This window comes from Microcaecilia unicolor, chromosome 6, assembly GCF_901765095.1.
Source record: "Microcaecilia unicolor chromosome 6, aMicUni1.1, whole genome shotgun sequence".
Taxonomy (NCBI): domain Eukaryota; kingdom Metazoa; phylum Chordata; class Amphibia; order Gymnophiona; family Siphonopidae; genus Microcaecilia; species Microcaecilia unicolor.
In genome coordinates, this window is record NC_044036.1 from 334230211 (window position 1) to 334250757 (window position 20547).

Consider the following 20547-nt stretch of genomic DNA (forward strand, 5'->3'; position numbering starts at 1 on the left):
AATTTAAAACAAATCGGAGAACATGTAATTAAACTCTGGAATTCGTTGCCGGAGAACATGGTGAAGGCGGTTAGCTTGGCAGAGTTTAAAAAGGAGTTAGACGGTTTCCTAAAGGACAAGTCCATAAACCGCTACTAAATGGACTTGGAAAAATCCACAATTCCAGGAATAACATGTATAGAATGTTTGTACGTTTGGGAAGCTTGCCAGGTGCCCTTGGCCTGGGTTGGCCGCTGTCGTGGGCAGGATGCTGGGCTCGATGGACCCTTGGTCTTTTCCAAGTATGGCATTACTTATGTACTTATGTAAGAAAAGAAACGAGGTCAAAGAGGGTGGAAAAAAAAACCCCACTGACCAAAAATGATATGTAAAAGTACAGTTCTTGCAGAATTTCCAAGCTGATCCTGTGCCTTTTTGAAGCACAAGACGCTCTCTTGGGTCAACCTGGAGCAGCCTTACTGAATTCTGATTTTTTTTTCCAGACTTGAAAATATTGTTTAAAAGAAAAGAGCAAATGAGGCCTCCACTGGGGTGAGGTGAGGAACAGAAAACATCATTCTTTTCCCCTCTGCTGTCATTTGTGGTACTGAAAGGATAGCGCTCAGTCAGAGCTCTTGCTTCCTTTCACCTTGGACCAAAACAACATAGAAAGAGCCCGCTTTGCGCTTCTTGTATCTCAGAGCCACCTGCGCAGGCCGATCTTCAGCTTAATTAACATCTGGGCAGAGGAACTTCAGCACTGTGACCTGATATTGCAGTGATAGACTGTCTGTCTTCAGGTGACAGTCTGAATCCCTCTTGTAAACAATACTCCCTTGTATCTAGATTTCACAAAAAATTAATTTAACCTGCAGAACAAAAGTCATATACACAGTTATCTAGCGTATCTTTTCTTAACTGCAAAGCATTGCTCATTCTGCTTGTGATACCCCATACGGGAGATTGAGGGTGGGCCTGCGAAATAATACAGCCGGACAAAGGTATATAAACGAAAATAAGTGGTTTATTAACTGAATCCTGAGCAGTGGCGTTCCTAGGGCGGCTGACACCCGGGCCGGATTGCCGATGCACCCCCCCCGGGTGCAGCGCCCCCCCCAGGTGAAATGACCCCCCCTGGATGCATTTTTACCTGCTGGGGGGGGGGGGGGGTGCCACACACCTATTCGGCTTTGTTCGTTCCATGCTCCCTCTGCCCTGGAACAGGAAGTAACCTGTTCCGGGGCAGAAGGAGCACGGAACGAGCGGAGCAGACAGGCACGCGGCACCCCCCCCCCCCAGCGGCGTGCACCCGGGACGGACCGCACCCACCGCCCCCCTAGGAACGCCACTGATCCTGAGGCCTGTTACGTCACAGAGCCAGGAACACAAGGTGAAACATCTCTGTAGTTCAGTAAATATGGTCTCAAGCAGGCCCAAAACACAGTCTGTAAGTTCTTCTCGGTTCTTTTCCGAGTTCCAGGTCTGGCTCCAGTCAGAGCAAGGCTTCCTAGTCTCAGATCAGAAAACAAAAGTGGCTAACCACAGCCAGGTCACAATTGTTAGACATAAGCTGTAGCGGCATGTGCTGGGGCTCCCATTCTTCCTTCCCTGGGCCTCCTTAACCTCAGTCTAGTCCTGCCTTTTATACTTCCTGGTTCTGACTCCACCCCTCCCAACTCACTTCTTCCCAGGGCGGGACCAGTGATCTTAAGGTGGCTCAGATTATTGGAGGAACTATTCTTTTTTTCTTTTTAAAATCTTTATTTATAAGTTTTTAGAATAATACAAAAATAATAATACACATGTTTGTAAGAAATGAACAAGCGCTATATGGTATAACCAATAAATCATCAAACATTTTCAAAAACTAAAATAAAAACAATAAACAAAAAAAACAAAAAAGCAAAAAAAAAAAAACCCAAACCTATTATATCAGTAGGTTAACAGAAAATAAAACAAAACAGTATATCATATATTTAAAAGAAGTTGTCTAGCAATGACCATGTTTTAAGGAAGGACAAAATATGACCAAATTTTATGGCAGCTATTTCCTCATAACGCCTATATGAACAAAGCAAATTCCACCATTCATGAAATGAGACATGCAGATTATTTTTCGAAGAACTAGTTTTAAGGGTGCGGGGCAATGTTCTATAAACACCCTCACACAGCTTTATGCAATGGTAGCTTGTCGACTGGACTACTGCAACCTCCTTTACAAAGACGTTCAGAAACCTCTGCTTAGAGACAATTACAATGTGTGTAGAATATTGCAGTTCATCTCTTGTTCAATCTCCATTTATCAGATCACATTACTTCTTATCCCGAAAACTTCACAGGCTGCCAGTAGTGTATAGACTTGTGTATGATTCACTTGTGTCCTTACACAAGATGTAATGCATTGCATCTTGCGTAAGGACACAAGTGAATCACACACAATGTTATGAAAAGACATATGAAATAAATGTGTTTTGATCTTATGTCTAAAATCCCTGTAATTGATGACAGTTAATGGGTATTTCACAAAAAGCAATTTCTAGTGTCCATCTGACCAGCAATTTTATCTCCAGCCTCCTAAGATATTTTCCGAATTGGCTTCCCCTGCTCTTATTATCAGACCTGTTGCACCACTGCACGGTGCAGGCAGATTCCCCAGAAATGCCAGAGAAACTGTGAGACTGCTGCAGCCTTCTGACCACTGTTCCCTCTACGGTCCTGCCAGTGTGGGGGGGGGGGGGGGCGCTGTTTCACTTTCACGTTTTCAATAGCGAGGGACAGGCAAGTTTTGCAGACTCCAGGGAACCCGCCTGCCTCTAGAGATTGAAAGCACAGCATTGAAACAGCACCCCCTATTGGGAGCAAGGAAGTTAGAGGACACCACTCAGCTTAGAGGGAATTGTGCCCCTGACAGTAGGAATGGGAAGGAATTTGGATACAGTAGTACCTCAAAACAAGTTGCTTTCATGAATACTAAGGGGGTGATACTCTGTGGGAGAAAAGCATTGTCTGGTGATCCCCAGATTTTCAGCAGCATATAATGAGATAGTGTGGGAGGTGTGTTTGGAGGTGGAGAGTAGGAGTGCCCTCTGCTAATCAGGTAGCGTGGGGGTAAATCACCATTTATTTATTTTTATTTTATTTACAGTGGGGGAAATAAGTATTTGATCCCTTGCTGATTTTGTAAGTTTGCCCACTGACAAAGACATGAGCAGCCCATAATTGAAGGGTAGGTTATTGGTAACAGTGAGAGATAGCACATCACAAATTAAATCCGGAAAATCACATTGTGGAAAGTATATGAATTTATTTGCATTCTGCAGAGGGAAATAAGTATTTAATCCCTCTGGCAAACAAGACCTAATACTTGGTGGCAAAACCCTTGTTGGCAAGCACAGCGGTCAGACGTCTTCTGTAGTTGATGATGAGGTTTGCACACATGTCAGGAGGAATTTTGGTCCACTCCTCTTTGCAGATCATCTCTAAATCATTAAGAGTTCTGGGCTGTCGCTTGGCAACTCGCAGCTTCAGCTCCCTCCATAAGTTTTCAATGGGATTAAGGTCTGGTGACTGGCTAGGCCACTCCATGACCCTAATGTGCTTCTTCCTGAGCCACCCCTTTGTTGCCTTGGCTGTATGTTTTGGGTCATTGTCGTGCTGGAAGACCCAGCCACGACCCATTTTTAAGGCCCTGGCGGAGGGAAGGAGGTTGTCACTCAGAATTGTACGGTACATGGCCCCATCCATTCTCCCATTGATGCGGTGAAGTAGTCCTGTGCCCTTAGCAGAGAAACACCCCCAAAACATAACATTTCCACCTCCATGCTTGACAGTGGGGACGGTGTTCTTTGGGTCATAGGCAGCATTTCTCTTCCTCCAAACACGGCGAGTTGAGTTCATGCCAAAGAGCTCAATTTTTGTCTCATCTGACCACAGCACCTTCTCCCAATCACTCTCGGCATCATCCAGGTGTTCACTGGCAAACTTCAGACGGGCCGTCACATGTGCCTTCCGGAGCAGGGGGACCTTGCGGGCACTGCAGGATTGCAATCCGTTATGTCGTAATGTGTTACCAATGGTTTTCGTGGTGACAGTGGTCCCAGCTGCCTTGAGATCATTGACAAGTTCCCCCCTTGTAGTTGTAGGCTGATTTCTAACCTTCCTCATGATCAAGGATACCCCACGAGGTGAGATTTTGCGTGGAGCCCCAGATCTTTGTCGATTGACAGTCATTTTGTACTTCTTCCATTTTCTTACTATGGCACCAACAGTTGTCTCCTTCTCGCCCAGCGTCTTACTGATGGTTTTGTAGCCCATTCCAGCCTTGTGCAGGTGTATGATCTTGTCCCTGACATCCTTAGACAGCTCCTTGCTCTTGGCCATTTTGTAGAGGTTAGAGTCTGACTGATTCACTGAGTCTGTGGACAGGTGTCTTTCATACAGGTGACCATTGCCGACAGCTGTCTGTCATGCAGGTAACGAGTTGATTTGGAGCATCTACCTGGTCTGTAGGGGCCAGATCTCTTACTGGTTGGTGGGGGATCAAATACTTATTTCCCTCTGCAGAATGCAAATAAATTCATATACTTTCCACAATGTGATTTTCCGGATTTAATTTGTGATGTGCTATCTCTCACTGTTACCAATAACCTACCCTTCAATTATGGGCTGCTCATGTTTTTGTCAGTGGGCAAACTTACAAAATCAGCAAGGGATCAAATACTTATTTCCCCCACTGTATTTCACTTGTATCCCATATTTTCCCACCTATTTGCAGGTTCAATGTGGCTTTCAAAGACCTGTTGTGGCATCGCCATACAGGATGAAGTATACATTTGGTGTTACAAAGAAGTCAAGGAAGACAAAAGGATTTGATCAAGTAATTGTAGAGAGATACATTCTGCTTAAAGTTGGAAAGGTGTTGTGTTATGGTTAGCTATGGGTTCTCGTGATAGGCTTTGTCAAAGAGGTAAGTCTTCAGAGATTTGCGGAAGTTACTTAATTCGTTGATCGTTCTCAGGTGAGTTGGAAGTGCGTTCCACAGCTGTGTGCCCATATAAGAAAAACTGGTCGCATGAGATAGTTTGTATTTTAATCCTATACAACTGGAGAAGTGTAGGTTGAGAAAGGTGCGGGAAGATTTTTTTGCGTTTCTGGGTGGAAGATTCACTAGGTCTAGCATGTAGGTCAGGGCATCTCCGTAGATGATTTTATGAACAATTGTGCAGATCTTGACCGTGGTGCGTTCTTTAAGTGGAAGCCAGTGTAGTTTCTTTCTGAAGGGTTTTGCACTTTCATATTTTGTTTTCCCAAATATGAGTCTAGCTGCAGTATTCTGGGCTGTTTGAAGTTTTTTGATGGTCTGTTCTTTACAACCAGCATAAAGTGCATTGCAATAGTCTAGATGACTTAATACCATTGATTGTACCAGGTTCCGGAAGATGGCCCTTGAGAAGTAGGGTTTTACTCTTTTGAGTTTCCACATGGAATGGAACATTTTCTTAGTTATATTCTTCACATGGTTTTCAAGTGAAAGATTTCGGTCAATGGTAACACCCAGAATTTTCAAATTGTTTGAGATGGGGAGGGAGAAGTTTGGGGTGGTTATGGTGGAGAATTTATTTGTGTTGTGTTGTGAAGTGATTATAAGACACTAGTAAAAAAGGCCCGTTTCCGAAACCAATGAAACGGGCGCTAGCATGTGGTTTTTTTTTTGTGTGTGTGTATGTGTCACAGAGTTATTTTGTGTGTGTGTGTGAGTGTGTGAGGGTGCGGTGTGTGGCTTTGAGGGTGTGTTTCTGTTGTATTGTGTGTGTGTGTGTGGTTTTGTCTGTCATGGAGGTTTGTGGAGGGGGGTCTTTCTGTTGGTGAAATGTAAATGTGGTTGAAGGGGGGTCAGTCTTTGCTGAGTGTTTTTTTTTCCATGTTTTTTTTTTTGTGTTGTGCTGAGGCAGCAGTGTTGTTTTAGATGGGTGGAAGGTAGAGGAGCACGTTCTTAGTCTGTCGGTATTTTTTGGCCGTTTCAGGGCTGCTGTAGGGGAATGCTGGAACATTTATGCGCTGTAGGAATCAGCGCCGTCTTTTTCCGGGTGCTCGGGGAATCCCCGAGGTGGGAGACAGCTTGCCTGAGGCTGGGGATGGTTGGGCACGTCCTTGGCCGCTTCGGCAAAAGGGGAAGAGGAAGGGGGTGGGGAGTTACCTGCAGCCGCCTGAGAAACCATGTATTCTTTGTTTGTTTTGTATTATTAGTTTGCATTTCTGTTGAAGAAAGAGTGGATGCCTTTCAAATGATGGAGGTGGTGCGTCGGTGTGCGGTTGTTTCATTAGTTTGGTAGTCAGTCTCCAGCGATTCCTAGGCAGGGAAGGAGTACTCCTACCCCTTCCTTGGTCGTTGTTTGCTGCTGGCTGGGTCGTGGGTAATCCTTCCAGCTGGGCCGCAGCTTGTCCTGTTCGCCCACGTCCCAGATGGTGACGGGCACGTTGTTTTCCGGCTCCTCCGACTCCATGTCAAGCGATCCCAAATATAGTCTTTGCTATAGGCCCTCTGGCACTCTTCAGTACTGGCATTAGGCATTTAAAAATTCCCCCCCCCCCCGGTCTATTTTTGCACATACCCACAGCAGGAATATTCTTCTCTCGTTCCAGCGGTGGTTCTGTGCTCTCCGTGCTGCACAGATAATGAGCCATTCTGCTGGGGAATGCTCCTCCCTTATTGTCACGTAGTTTCCTCTGATTGGTCCGTCTTACGTTGCCTAGTGTTGCCTGGGAACGGTGTTGTGATGGTCCTTTGTGTTTCAGAATGTTGAGGGTGTTTTTTCTGATTGGTCCGTCATGCGAGGGCAGGGCAGAGAGACATGGTCAGTGTTGTGGCTTCACCACCATGAATCCATGAACCCTTCAGTGAGTGACTGAGTGACTTCAGAACGTTGTCTTCAGAACGTTGAGGGTGAGTTTTATTATAGTAGATTGTGTTTTTTCTGCATTGAGTTTTAGTTGAAATGCATCCGCCCATGAGTGCAAGATTTGGAAGATTGTGTTGCCTGATTAGCATGAGGTTAGCGCTGGAGTCCTTACCACCTAGTAAATAGGTGGCAGTTAGGGCCATAGGCGCCAACTTCGTGGGTGCTGTGGGTGCTCAAGGACCCGCAATATTTTGACCCACCGGAAGTTCCCTTCCCAGCTAGCCCGACCTGCCCGGTGCCTGCCCTCTTCTCCCTCAACAGTCCTCCGCCCTTGCCTTCCTGCGTGCCGCCCAGAATTTAAAACTCATCTTACCTCGGGGTCCCGGCGGCAGCAGTGAAAGGCGAGCAGGCTCGGCGCTTCAGCCTTCCCTTCTCTCTCAGTTCTGGTCCCCCCCTTGTGGAAACAGGAAATGAGGGCCCCTTCGCCGGGACGTCCTGCGAGGGCGTCCTCAGGAAAACTTGGGCACCTTTCAATTATGCCCCTCCAGATATGAAGGCATACAATGTGGCTGCTCTTATGCGATGGACTCATGAGGAATATATAGGCCCATAGGAATAAAATAGGCCCTGCAGCAGATAACTCAAGCTAAGTTTTAGTAAGAGACCCCCTTAATTACCTCAATATTTATACCTTGGAAGAAAGGTAGGAAAGGGGATATATGGCAATCTGGTCTCTCCTAAATTGCTTTGAATATCGAGTGATATGTTTCTCCATTTAACCCTGTGGTCTAACAATTAAGCCAGCTGCTGTATTCTGAGGACTAGCAGACTCCTTGCAGCTAAGAGGAAACAGAATTTAGGAGTCTCATTCTTTACAATTTCACTCACTTTAAGTGGCCCTACCTTGATTGATTTCACCAGGAATCCACCTGATTTTGTAATTCTCAACTTCCCTGTTTTAACTCCAAGTCTAATATTTGCTCTTTTATCTGTGCCTCTCCAGTGAGTCTGTTTTAAGTAAATTGTAATCTCCAAGGAATGTGCATTATCTATTCTATGTGTCTGCAATGGGAAAGGACTTGATTTACAGCCTTTCTGTGGTTTTTACAACTACATTCAAAGCAGTTTACTTAGTATATACAGGTGCTTATTTGGACCTGGGGCAATGGAGGTTTAAGTGACTTGCTCAGAGTCACAAGGAGCTGCAGTGGGAATTAACCTAGTTCCCCAGGATCAAAGTCTGCTGCACTAACCACTAGGCTACTCCTCCACTTAGCGTTCCATGTAGAATCTCAAATAGGCAAAGGGAAATGGAACTTGATATGCTGCCTTTCTGTGTTTTTTTGCAACTACATTCAAAGTGGTTTACATAGTATATACAGGAACTTATTTGGACCTGGGGCGATGGAGGGTTAAGTGATTTGTCCAGAGTCACAAGGAGCTGCAGTGGGAATTGAACCCAGTTCCCCAGGATCAAGGTCACTTTATGAACCACTAAGCTAGTCCTCCACTCTGTAAATTCTGTACGGTGCTGTGCTCACCTATTAAATCAAATAATAAGAAGCATCATGATAACAAATGTAGCAGGGGTCTATAAGAAAGGAATTCTCATGTACGTAGATGTTTTCATGTATGGTTATGCCTGTTTGAGGATCTGAGAGAGATGAGATGGATTATCTGATGCTCAGAAGACGTGATGTTTGTCACATCACATCTGCAGGACTGGTCTTAGGCAGGGGCGGTTGCACAGGGCCTCACACTCTTAGGGGCCCCGTATCTCTGGCACGTCTGTCCTCCTGTCTCGGAACACCTCCCTGCTCCGTACCTTAAAATGCAGCAGCAGCGATTTTCAAATCCTGTCAGCTGCCAAGCCCAGAGTCTCCTCGCTGCTGTGTCCTGCCCCCTTTTGATGTCACTTCCTGCTTCCGCAAGGGCGGGACAGAGCAGCGAGGAGACTCTGGGCTTAGCAGCTGATGGGATATGAAAATTGCTGCCGCTGTCTGCCGCTCTCTACTGAAACGTGGTGGATGCATATCAAGGTATGGGGTGCGGTGAGGTTCCGAGAACTCTTAATCTCCTTTTAAACTGATATGTTATGGCTTATTGTGACGGGCGGGGGCAGGGGGCCCACTGAACTGGTCCGCACAGGGCCCCGCAATTGCTAAGACCAACCCTGCACATCTGTATGTCTTGATCGTTATTAAATTTTGGGTTTTTGCCAGGTTCTTGGGGCCTGGATTGGCCGTTGTCAGAGACGGAGTACTGGGCTTGATGGACCTTGGGTCTTTTCCCAGCGTGGCGGTGCTTATGTGCTTATGGTAAACTGTGGGGCAGTAAGGGACTGGTTGCCCAGTTAAACACAGAATTAGGGGGAAAGCACTTTTGTGTGAATCATTATTACTTACCTTTGAAATGGAACCAGTGTGGGCCAGCTGTGGCCAGCTTCAGTTTTGCTGTTCTACAGAAAGCGAGAGTGAGGAAGCATTTCAAGCACTTATATAGCTGTTAATTAATCTAAAGCTGGAAGCTAATTACAGTGCATCTGACCTGGCAAATATGGCTGTTATCTGATCAGAGTGGGAATGAGCCGTGGATTAATGTGTGCAAAGAAATAATTCTTTTGAGTCAGAAAATGCTTGCACTTTTGAGATCTGTCTTTGTAGGGATGGCGAATGTGTCAGATCTCAAGGGAAAGCACCAGGAAAAGTTGAAGCTGGAAGAGCCCAGCCAATATTTACTCAATGCTCAACTGCATTGCACCATAAACTTTCTCTGACAACAGCACAGACTGGCTTTCAAACTTATCTCAGAGTTTCTAATTACCAGAAGTGAAAAAAAAAAACCCCAAAACAATTACAGCTTGCTTTTATGTTCTAAAAATAGTTTGGGTTTTAAATTTTGTTTTGGTGGAAAGTTCCTTTCAAGACCATGTCTGCAGACGTGCAATTTATCGGTGCCTGAGTGTAATTAGAGATTGAGCGCCATTATGGGGAAAAGCGACAGGTCTGTGTTTGTTGGGCTGGAGCACTAAGGAATGGGTGAGAGCGGGAGGTTTTGAGGGTGGGGGAAACCAGGTAATGCTTCTCAAACAAAGCAGAAAAGTATAAAGATGAACAAATTGAGAAGGTAAAAATTTCTAAGGTGAAAATGGATGTTAAAATGGGGCCTCCAATTCTAACATTCACTGGGTCAAACCCTACAAAACCCCCTTCAGATAACCCACAAGTGTGCTGCAGGCAAGTGACACAGGAAAGAAGCACCAGAACACAAGAATCCAAACAGAGAGGTAAAGTTTATTAACAAGGGACTGCCCTTAACACAGGAAGAACTCAACATGGCCACGTTTCACCACAGCAGGCTACACCCAAGGTCACGATCTGTTGGAAATTGTATCAATTAAATAAAACTTTATGGGGCTTCTAAAAGCTGACACATCAAACAGTCACACAATCCAAACTGTATCCTGTGCATTGCCATCCAGCAAGCATGATGTAGAGGGGCATTTTCGAAAGGGACGTCCAAGTTGCGATTTGGATGACCTTGCAAAACGGCGAAATCCAGGGGTGGGGAAACCCGTATTTTTGAAACAAGATGGACGTTCATCTTTCGTTTCGAAAATACTGTCAGGGACGTCCAAATCCTTAAATTTCACCGTCCCTAGATTTGGACGTCCCTAGACATGGACGTTTCTGACTTTCGGCGATTGTCGAAACCAAAGACGTCCATGTCAAAAACGGCCAAATGCAAGCCATTTGGTTGTGTGAGGAGCCAGCATTTGTACTGCACTGGCCTCCCTGACATGCCAGGACACCAACCGGGCACCCTAGGGGGCATTGCAGTGGACTTCATAAATTGCTCCCAGGTTCAAAGCTCCCTTACCTTGGGTGCTGAGCCCCCCAAAACCCAAAACCCAAAACCCACAACTGTACACCACTACCATAGCCCTTACGGGTGAAGGAGGGCACCTAGATGTGGGTACAGTGGGTTTGTGGTGGGTTTTGGAGAGCTCACTGTTTCCTCCACAAATGTAACAGGTAGGGGGGTATGGACCTGGGTCCGCCTGTCTGAAGTGCACTGCAGTACCCACTAAAACTGCTCCAGGGACCTGCATGCGCTGCCATGGACCTGAGTATGATATCTGAGGCTGGCATAGAGGCTGGCAGACAAAAAAAATGGATATTCAATGCCAAAGCCCAGATAGGACCTGGTATTGAATATCTTGGAATAGCCCTGTTGGTGGGCAGCAAAATGCTCACCATCTCCAAGTGAATATCTGGGGGAAGGATTTCCTGGTCCTGTACTTCAGACCACACACCTGTGGAAGACTCAGTATATGCTCATTTTTGTCATACAAATAATTGCAGATATTATTTTTGTTACATTTGTACCCCGCGCTTTCCCACTCATGGCAGGCTCAATGCAGCTTACATGGGGCAATGGAGGGTTAAGTGACTTGCCCAGAGTCACAAGGAGCTGCCTGTGCCTGAAGTGGGAATTGAACTCAGTTCCTCAGTTCCCCAGGACCAAAGTCCACCACCCTAACCACTAGGCCACTCCTCCACTGTTGCTACTATTTGAGATTCTACATGGAATGTTGCTATTCCACTAGCAACATTCTACGTAGAAGTCGGCCCTTGCAGATCACCAATGTGGCCGCGCAGGCTTCTGCTTCTGTGAGTCTGACGTCCTGCACGTACGTGCAGGACGTCAGACTCACAGAAACAGAAGCCTGCGCAGCTTTCTACTTGGAATGTTGCTAGTGGAATAGCAACATTCCATGTAGAATCTCCAATAGTAGCAACATTCCATGTAGAATCTCCAATAGTATCTATTTTATGTTTGTTACATTTGTACCCTGCACTTTCCCACTCATGGCAGGCTCAATGCGGCTTACATGGGGCAATGGAGGGTTAAGTGACTTGCCCAGAGTCACAAGGAGCTGCCTGTGCCTGATGTGGGAATGGAACTCAGTTCCCCAGGATCAAAGTCCACTGCACTAACCACTAGGCCACTCCTCCATTCCATTATTAGAAAAACTCAGCTGGTTTTGGGTCCCCAGACAGGTTCGAGCAACCCTGCTATGATAAGACAATATGCATTGATGACATATTTCTGTTTTGCACGAAAGTATTTCAGAGATGAGATGCAAATTGCAGATCCATGCCACACACTCCTTAAAGAACTGAATGTTCTCACCAGCGAGCTGTTGTAAGGATAATAACACAGAAGATGAAGTTTTATTTTTTGCTTTTTTTCAGGTTGCCTGGAGACATCTTCAGTCTGGTCAGCTTGTTGCTTTGTAATTATGAAAGACAACTTCATTTCCAGCCCTCTTTATGCACTATTAAGATAAGGTTTTCTGGACTGAGAGATACTGTAGGTATTAAAAGGTGCTGTTCTTATGCTCCAAGAATACATCACAATATTGCTTAGGTCTCCACCCCCCGATAGTCCCCCTACTCTAGCCTCTTCTGATGCGTCATTTCCTCCTTTTTTGCAGATAGATATTTCCTGTTTCCTCAGGTGTCCACTTAGATGGTGAGGTCTTTGGGACGTGGATTTGTTATACCAAATACAGACAAGGCATGCTCAAAAATAGAGTTGAAAATCAATCGAAGGAAGACGTAGAGGGGCATAATGGAACAGAAACGCCTATCTCCATGGGCGTTAATCTCCGAGAACGGGTCCGTGAAGGGGTGGACCGAACCGTATTATCGATAAAAAATAGACGCCCATGTTTTATTCGCCAATGTGTGAGCTGGGCGTTTTTGCTTTTCAGCGATAATGGAAAAGGAAAGTGCCCAGCTCAAAAACGAATAAATCCAAGGCATTTGTTTGTGGGAGGGGCCAGGATTCGTAGTGCACTTGTCCCCCTCACATGCCAGGACACCAACCAGGCACCCTAGGGGGCACTTTTACAAAAACAAAAAAAAAGGTAAAAGAGCTCCCAGGTGCATAGCACCCTTCCCTTGTGTGTTGAGCCCCCCAAATCCCCCTCAAAACCCACTGCCCACAAGTCTACACCATTACTATAGCCCTAAGAGGTGAAGGGGGGCACCTACATGTGGGTACAGTGGGTTTGGGGGGGTTGGACGACTAAGCATTAAGCAGCACAATTGTAACAGGTAGGGGGGGGATGGGCCTGGGTCCACCTGCCTGACGTCCACTGCACCCCCTAACAACTGCTCCAGGGACCTGCATACTGCTGCCTGGGAGGAGGGTATGACATTTGATGGTGAAAATAAAAAGTTGTGAAACATCATTTTTTGTGGTGGGAGGGGGTTAGTGACCACTGGGGGAGTCAGGGGAGTTCATCCCCGATTCCCTCTGGGGGTAATCTGGTCATTTAGGGCACTTTTTGGGGCCTTATTCGTGAAAAAACAGGGTCCAGGAAAAGTGCCCTAAATTCTAGCTACAAACGCATCCATTATCGGCGAAGGGCGCCCATCTCTGTTCGGGTGATAACCACGCCCCAGTTCCGCCTTCGACACGCCTTCGACACGCCCCCGTCCACTTTGTCCGCATCCGCGACGGAGTGCAGTTGAAAGCGTCCAAAGTTCGGCTTTCGATTATACCGCTTTATTTGTTTTTGTGAGAAAGACGCCCATCTCCCGATTTAGGTCGGAACTTGGGCGTTTTTCTCGTTCGATTATAAGCAGGTTAGTCACCTTCTGAAAGAAAAGGATGACTTGCTTACTTAATCTGGTAATGAACTACAAGGACTCTATTCGTGATTCCTAAAAAATGATCATTAGAGAAAGAGATCATGCTTGGCAAGGTTGAAGGTCAACTCAAAAGATGAAGATCACCAATGAGGCAGATTAATATAAAACAACATCTATGGACATCCCTTTATCAAGTGAGCTGTCTGACTGAAGACCAGACGCAGCTCTGAGCACCTATCGACTCAACGGCATGTAACGACAACATAACATTTGTGTACGTAGGGGATCTATACCTATGCTCCAACCATTATGCTGTTCCTTCTCCCAGGTAAGAAACAGACCTGATTGCAACGTTGTTTTTCCACACAATGCATGCGTTTGCCACAGCAGGTATTAACTAAGAGCTGATTCAGATCCAACTAATTTTCAAATGATGACAGCTTGGCAAAGACTCTACAGTAAATAAAGATCCCCAGTTGCTTGGAACCAAGGTGAATGGGAACCATGGAAACATTTTGGTGATGTTGCTGGCTCTGGCACAAAACAAAAGCACGGGTAGGAAAAGAAAGGTCAATTCTGAATATCACTGAAGCCTCAAAGTGATTGTGAAGTAGGCATTCAACGGTGGCTGAAAGGCTAAATGAACCCCACTCAAACAAACATACATGGACAACCTAGAAAAGGCATCACTGGAAATAACGCACAGCTACAATGGATGACCTCTCTCATCAAGGCTTTCGTGCTGTTACATGTTGGGGAAGGGAAGTTTTGTACCGATTGAGCCAGCTTGTTTCCAGCAGAATCATGCTGCCTTCTTTATCTTTCATTCACCCCTGAATAAATAGCAGAGTTATTTTTCACATTTATATCCAGCTGGCCTCGACACAATTCAGACAATTTGTGGCAACTAACGTTTTTACTATAGGATGCAATGAGAGGAGCTCTTTCATTATTTCAGTAAGGGAAGTGAAGGGCAGTAACACTTTTCGATTTAATTTAATGTGGCATTTATAACCCACTTTACCAACAAGTTCTAATTAGTAATAACTTACAGTGGAACTGTTCAGTATACAGTAAACAATATTATATTACATCTTATTAACTAGCTAGACATGGTTGAGCATAATTGTTTATGTAAGATCATATTTAATACGAAACTTGATAGTCTTTGGAACTCATAGTCTATAATGTAGACCCTTCACCATTTTTATCGGGACAAGTTTATGTTCCATGTGAGAGTTCTGCTGGGTTTAGCAGGTGGTTCTGTGTTTTATCTTCTGTGTTTTGTGTAGAAGTGGGGCTAGTTTTCCTGAGGTTGAACCAAAGTGTTTCAAGAATAACCAAGTTTTAACCAAGCATCTAAAAAATACTAGGACTAGGGGGCATGCGATGAAGCTACAATGTAGTAAATTTAAAACGAATCAGAGAACATTTTTCTTCACTCAACGTGTAATTAAACTCTGGAATTCGTTGCCAGAGAATGTGGTAAAGGTGGTTATTAAATGGACTTGGGGAAAATCCACTATTTCTGGGATAAGCAGTATAAAATATTTTGTACTTTTTTTGAGGTCTTGCCAGGTATTGGTGATCTGGATTGGCCACTGTTGGAAACAGGATGCTGGGCTTGATGGACCTTTGGTCTGTCCCAGTGTGGCAATACTTATGTACTTATGTATGTTATTAATCTTATGTCTCACGGCACTAAGTTCCACATTTCCACTTCTTTGCCTGTAATTGTCATGCTGTGACTTTTCTTTCTTCGGTATTCTCGTGTAGCTGATATAACCAGTTTGATTTCCTTTAAGGATCTTAGGGTTCTTTTGGGTTGATGTAGTTGGATGAGGTGCAGCCCTATTTTGGCAAGTTGGGGCCAGATGTGCTATAGAATTTTTCCCATATTTTGTCCATGGGAAAATGCTTAGTACAACTTGGTAACGGCTCAATACCAATCAGCGGCTTTATGATCTGCCACTAAAGATTCGCTGGATATTCCATCTTTTTATACTGTAAGCCTGGATGAATGTAAGTCTTCGATCTTTTATAGCACAGTTTTATACGTTTCTAATATCCTTGAGAACAAGCAGAAACATTGAACACTTTAAGAAAGGTTTAAAACCATTTCTGTTTCAACGGGTGGGCATGAGAACCCCACCCCTCTCCCAACATCACTTCCTCCCCCCTCCAGGCAATTGGGAGGTTCTTAACTCCACTCCCCTAACCCCTGGGTACATTTTAAGTCCTTTAGTCCTTGCCAGCAGGGAGCAGTGACTCACACCTGCTGCTTTCACTAGCCCTAAGCCTTCCCTCTGACACAAATTCCTCAGTCCTGTAGATGGAGCCTAACAGAGAGCACTGCGCAGGAATGCTTCAGCCACGGAGTCAGCTTCAGAACGTTGGAGGTGCGTTTTATTATATAGGATGTTAATACTTAGAGGACCTTTTACGAAGCTGCAGTAAAAAACACTAATGCGTGCATACCACAGCAAAAAATGGTGTACCGATGGCAGTGACGATCCTAGGTCGGCTGCCACCTGGGGCGGATCGCCGCTGCGCACCCCCCAGGTGCAGTGGCATCCATACCCCCAGGGTGCAGCACAACACCCCCACTGGCACATCAAAATCCCCTCCCCCGGGTGCATTCTTAGCTGCTGGGAGCAGCCGCGTGGCTCTTGGCTCTGCTGGTTCCCTGCTCCCTCTGCCCTGGAACAGGAAGTAAGCCGACAGGCGCGCGGCTGCTCTTTGCACCCCTCCAGCAGCATGCACCCAGGGCGGACCGCCCCCACCGCCCCTCCCTCGGTACGCCACTGACCGATGGTATGCTGAGACATCCCATAGAAATGTTGGGCATGTCTGGGAGCATAGAGTGGGTGTGTTCTGTGGTAATCATTAGCACAGCTTCATTGCCGCACAATAACCATTTAGTGCATGGTTAGCAAGTGAACCTTACCGCCTAGATAAGGAGTGGAAGTAAGGGCTCATGCAACAATCACATGCAAATGGCAAAATTAGCACCTGGGTATTAATACCAAAAGTAGGAATTTCAGTCATTTTACCCCAGCGGTAAAAATGGCATTAGCACATGGGAATTTATTATTATTTATTTATTAGCATTTATTTACCTTTATTTCCTTTTTGAAGGAATTCACTCAAGGCAGTGTCCAGCAAGAATAAATCAAACATGAGCAATAGTTACAGCAGAACAAATATTCAAGTAACAATACAAAGTATGGCATAGTTACTACTTACAATGTCAACACAATACGTAATAGAACATTTTAATTGATAGTGTAGGGTATAAGCGAAGGTGGAAAGTATATGGGCCCTGTTTACTAAGCAACAAGCAACATTATAGGTGCGTTAGCATTTCTAACGCGTGTTAAATAAGTACATGCATTAACTGTGTACGCGACTACAATATCCCTATAGGCACCTACACAGTTAGCGCGAGCAGTAATTGTAGGTGCATTAAAAATGCTAACGCACCTTAGAAGGGCCCATAGATAGGTAAGAGAGTAAGAGGATTTAAAAAAAATAAGGTGACTAATTTAAAGAAAGGTGCACTTGAGGTCAGAGAAGTGGTTAAATATTATCTCAGCTAGGGTAGGAGTGGATAAACATGTCCTGCTGCAGTATGTATAGCCCAAGTCACTCCTTGTATGTGTGACTGAGACTAACAAGTTAGTTACTACTTTTTTTGCTTACATTTGTACCCCACGCTTTCCCACTCATGGCAGGCTCAATGCGGCTTACATGGGGCAATGGAGGGTTAAGTGACTTGCCCAGAGTCACAAGGAACTGCCTGTGCCTGAAGTGGGAATTGAACTCAGTTCCTCAGGACCAAAGTCCACCACCCTAACCACTAGGCCACTCCTCCACTGTTGCTACTGAGATTCTACATGGAATGTTGCTACTATTGGAGATTCTACATGGAATGTTGCTATTCCACTAGCAACATTCCATGTAGAAGTCTGCCCTTGCAGATCACCAATGTGGCCGAGCAGGCTTCTGCTTCTGTGAGTCTGACGTATGTGCAGGACGTCAGACTCACAGAAACAGAAGCCTGCGCAGCCTTCTACATTCCATGTAGAATCTCCAATAGTAGCAACATTCCATGTAGAATCTTCAATAGTATCTATTTTATTTTTGTTACATTTGTACCCTGCGCTTTCCCACTCATGGCAGGCTCAATGCGGCTTACATGGGGCAATGGAGGGTTAAGTGACTTGCCCAGAGTCACAAGGAGCTGCCTGTGCCTGAAGTGGGAATCTTCCCGCATAAGGGCACATTAAGGCCACTTTATACCACAATTTGGTAAAAGGATCACGTCTATCTTCAGAAAGGCAGTAATAGGTATTCTTTTTGAAACCAGATGTTATTATGTTTTCCAGCTGCTAATAAGGTTAGGTCTTAATTTTTAACACCCTCTTTTCTGTATCAGGCAGCTTTGAAATGGAATTCTCTTCCACCTTCAGCTAGATTGCAAACAAATTATGGGCTATTTTGAAAATCGGTGACAACATTTTTATTCCAATAATATCTATTAGCCAGAAATGATAACAGGTTATGCTTTGATATCGTTTTTAATTGCTTCAGTCTGTAGTTACGTGAGGGTTGTTTATTGACAGATGTTTATGTATGTCCTGGATTGTCTCAGCAATATAATTGTTTTCCGCTTAGAACTGTGTAGGTTATTGCAGACTATAAGTAGTTTAATGTAATGCAATATAATTTGAGTTTCAAGGAAAAAAGGAAAACTTATTCAGAGGTGGGTTTTTTTTGTTTGTTTTTTGGCTCAACAGCTTCATCTTACTCCATTTCGGTTTCCAGTTTAGAACGGGGATTGTGATGTGGGTGCTTTTATTTGTAGTTCCCTGGGGATTATTTCTGCCTCTTTTATATCCACCTTCCAGTAATCTCTGCAACAGTTGGAAAGGTTGAGGAAACCAGGAATTTTGCACCAAGAATCCCCCTCCCCCCCCTTTCAGAACCCTGCAATCAAGGGCCCTAACTCTGGCCATTAGATGTCACTGTTCCCCTCAGGAGCTGTTAACATGTCTCTGCAGGAAGCCCAGTCACAGCTATGCTGGGACACAGAAGACCTGACCTGGGAATTGAACCCAGGTGCTCCACTGAGCAGGTCCTGATCTCCTTTTTGTTTTTTAAAGTGATTTTGTAGTACAATTAATGACTTTCTCTGTTTGTTTTAGATGACTTAATAGATACCCAGACTTTTTCCATAAAAGAATCTATTAGAATTATATATAAAGAGGAAGTGGGAAAAGATAAATTGCAGCACACCAGTCTCAAGGTTAGGTGCTGTTATCGTGCGTCTTAGGAAACGGAAATTTGTTTTTCCCTCAGTTATTTTGGCATGCGCCTATGATTAAGCCAAAGCATACAAAACCTACACATTGATATGCACAAAGGTTGCCAAACAAAGAGGCGTTAGTTTAGAGGCTGCGTTCATCCAAAATATAAATCTAAAGTGATATTTAGGAGGTCATTTTATAAATCTATTAAGTGCATATAGGGGACCTATTACAAAGCCACTCATTCCCAATTCTCCAAAAATGAAAACAAAACACTAAGGTGGACTTCTAATTAGAATGGGATTATACAAACTGAATTGCAGGAACCTCCAAAATATTCAGAGGCCCTTTTACAAAGGCGCACTGAAAAATGGCCTGCGGTAGTGTAGGCGCGTGTTTTGGGTGCGCGCAGAATCATTTTTCAGCGCACCTGTAAAAAATGCCTTTTTCAAACTTTTGCCGAAAACGGACATGCAGCAAAATGAAAATTGCCGTGCGTGCATTTTGGGTCTGAGACCTTACCGCCAGCCATCGACTACTGCACGTCCACACAAAACACAGGTAAAAACTTGTGTGGGTACTTTTTGGTGGGTGTATACTGTCTATTGAATTATCATGGCCAACCCAATGGACAAAAGATACCTGTGTGGTTTGCTGAAATGTGGCAGAAGAATTATCTATCCTTAATTGACTTTCTCTATATGGACTGTGCTTATGAGTTCTCACATAGTCCAGCATGGATCCTGGCTGGCACCATTCACTCATCTGTTTGTTAGTGCAAGATGCAGAGGAATGTTCGTTCCTGTGTCCTTTTCACTTCTGTTCTCGTTTACATCCAGGGCCAGGCCCCAAAGCTCAGTAGGTCATATTCAGTTCACGTCAGCTGCCAATGTAAAATCTTACAGATGACAAACTTGGAAAAATATAGATGGACACAGAGAGCTTCCTTCCTCGGAGCAAAAGAAGTGCTCCAGAAATTGGCTGAGTTGTACTTTGTGTCTATTTCAAGTATTAAAGATATCATTTAAAAAGCAGCAATGCTCCCTCCATGCCACACATGTGGCACTGACCACTGCTGCCCCTGAGTGCCAGCCTACTACTGATTCTTGTACTGCATCTACTGCTACACATGTGGAACTACAAACTCTCTTTTTTTTATCTTTCAGTTGCGAATTTCATGACACAAGTACAGCTGGAAGGCGCAGGTTAGTAGCTTTGCAACTAAGTCCAGTGTTCACATTACAGATGCCAGGGACACATTCCTAGAGGTCACCATGGGTTAAAAGTGGCTGAAGTGATGCTCTTCTCTCCTGCCTCTCCCCAACAGCAGAAGGGGATCTGAAGATCTTGTGCCCTGAGGTTCCAAATGTAAATTGGGCCAGACCAACAGGCTGGTGAAAGGGAAAGTGGGAAAAGAGGTCTCAGACCTGGGATGGCTGGAGAGACAGGAAGACCGAACAGGTGAGATGAAGAACCGAGGAGAGAAGAAAAACGAGGCGAAGTGCCCCACCACCGGTGCACGGAGCCGACATTAACATGGCGCCGTGCACCGATGGGCCAGCCTACCCGAAGCAGCGGGGAAAAAGCGAGGGGAGGAGGTCAGGACCCCGCCTCGCAGGGGCTCCCCGCTGTGAGGGGCTGGGAAAAGAGGGGGTTTATGTTGATGCAATTGTTTGGTTTAAAATAAAGCTGCGG

General features: G+C 45.0%; 1 protein-coding gene across 9 annotated transcripts in view; it reads left to right on the forward strand.

Moving 5' to 3' along the window:
* KCNJ16 (potassium inwardly rectifying channel subfamily J member 16) overlaps nucleotides 1–20547 on the forward strand; it is a 52417-nt gene that overhangs the window by 18084 nt on the left and 13786 nt on the right. Inside the window, exon 4 of one of the 9 annotated variants that reach the window (XR_003942671.1) lies at nucleotides 4754–4785. The exons of 4 other annotated variants lie outside the window; for them this stretch is intronic. The gene's annotated coding sequence lies outside the window, so the exon portion shown is untranslated. Of the gene's footprint in view, nucleotides 1–482; nucleotides 537–4753; nucleotides 4786–4832; nucleotides 4856–6963; nucleotides 7031–13843; nucleotides 13872–20547 lie in introns of those variants that run through there. 4 more of the 9 variants (XM_030208509.1, XM_030208514.1, XM_030208513.1 and 1 more) reach the window with 4 other exon arrangements.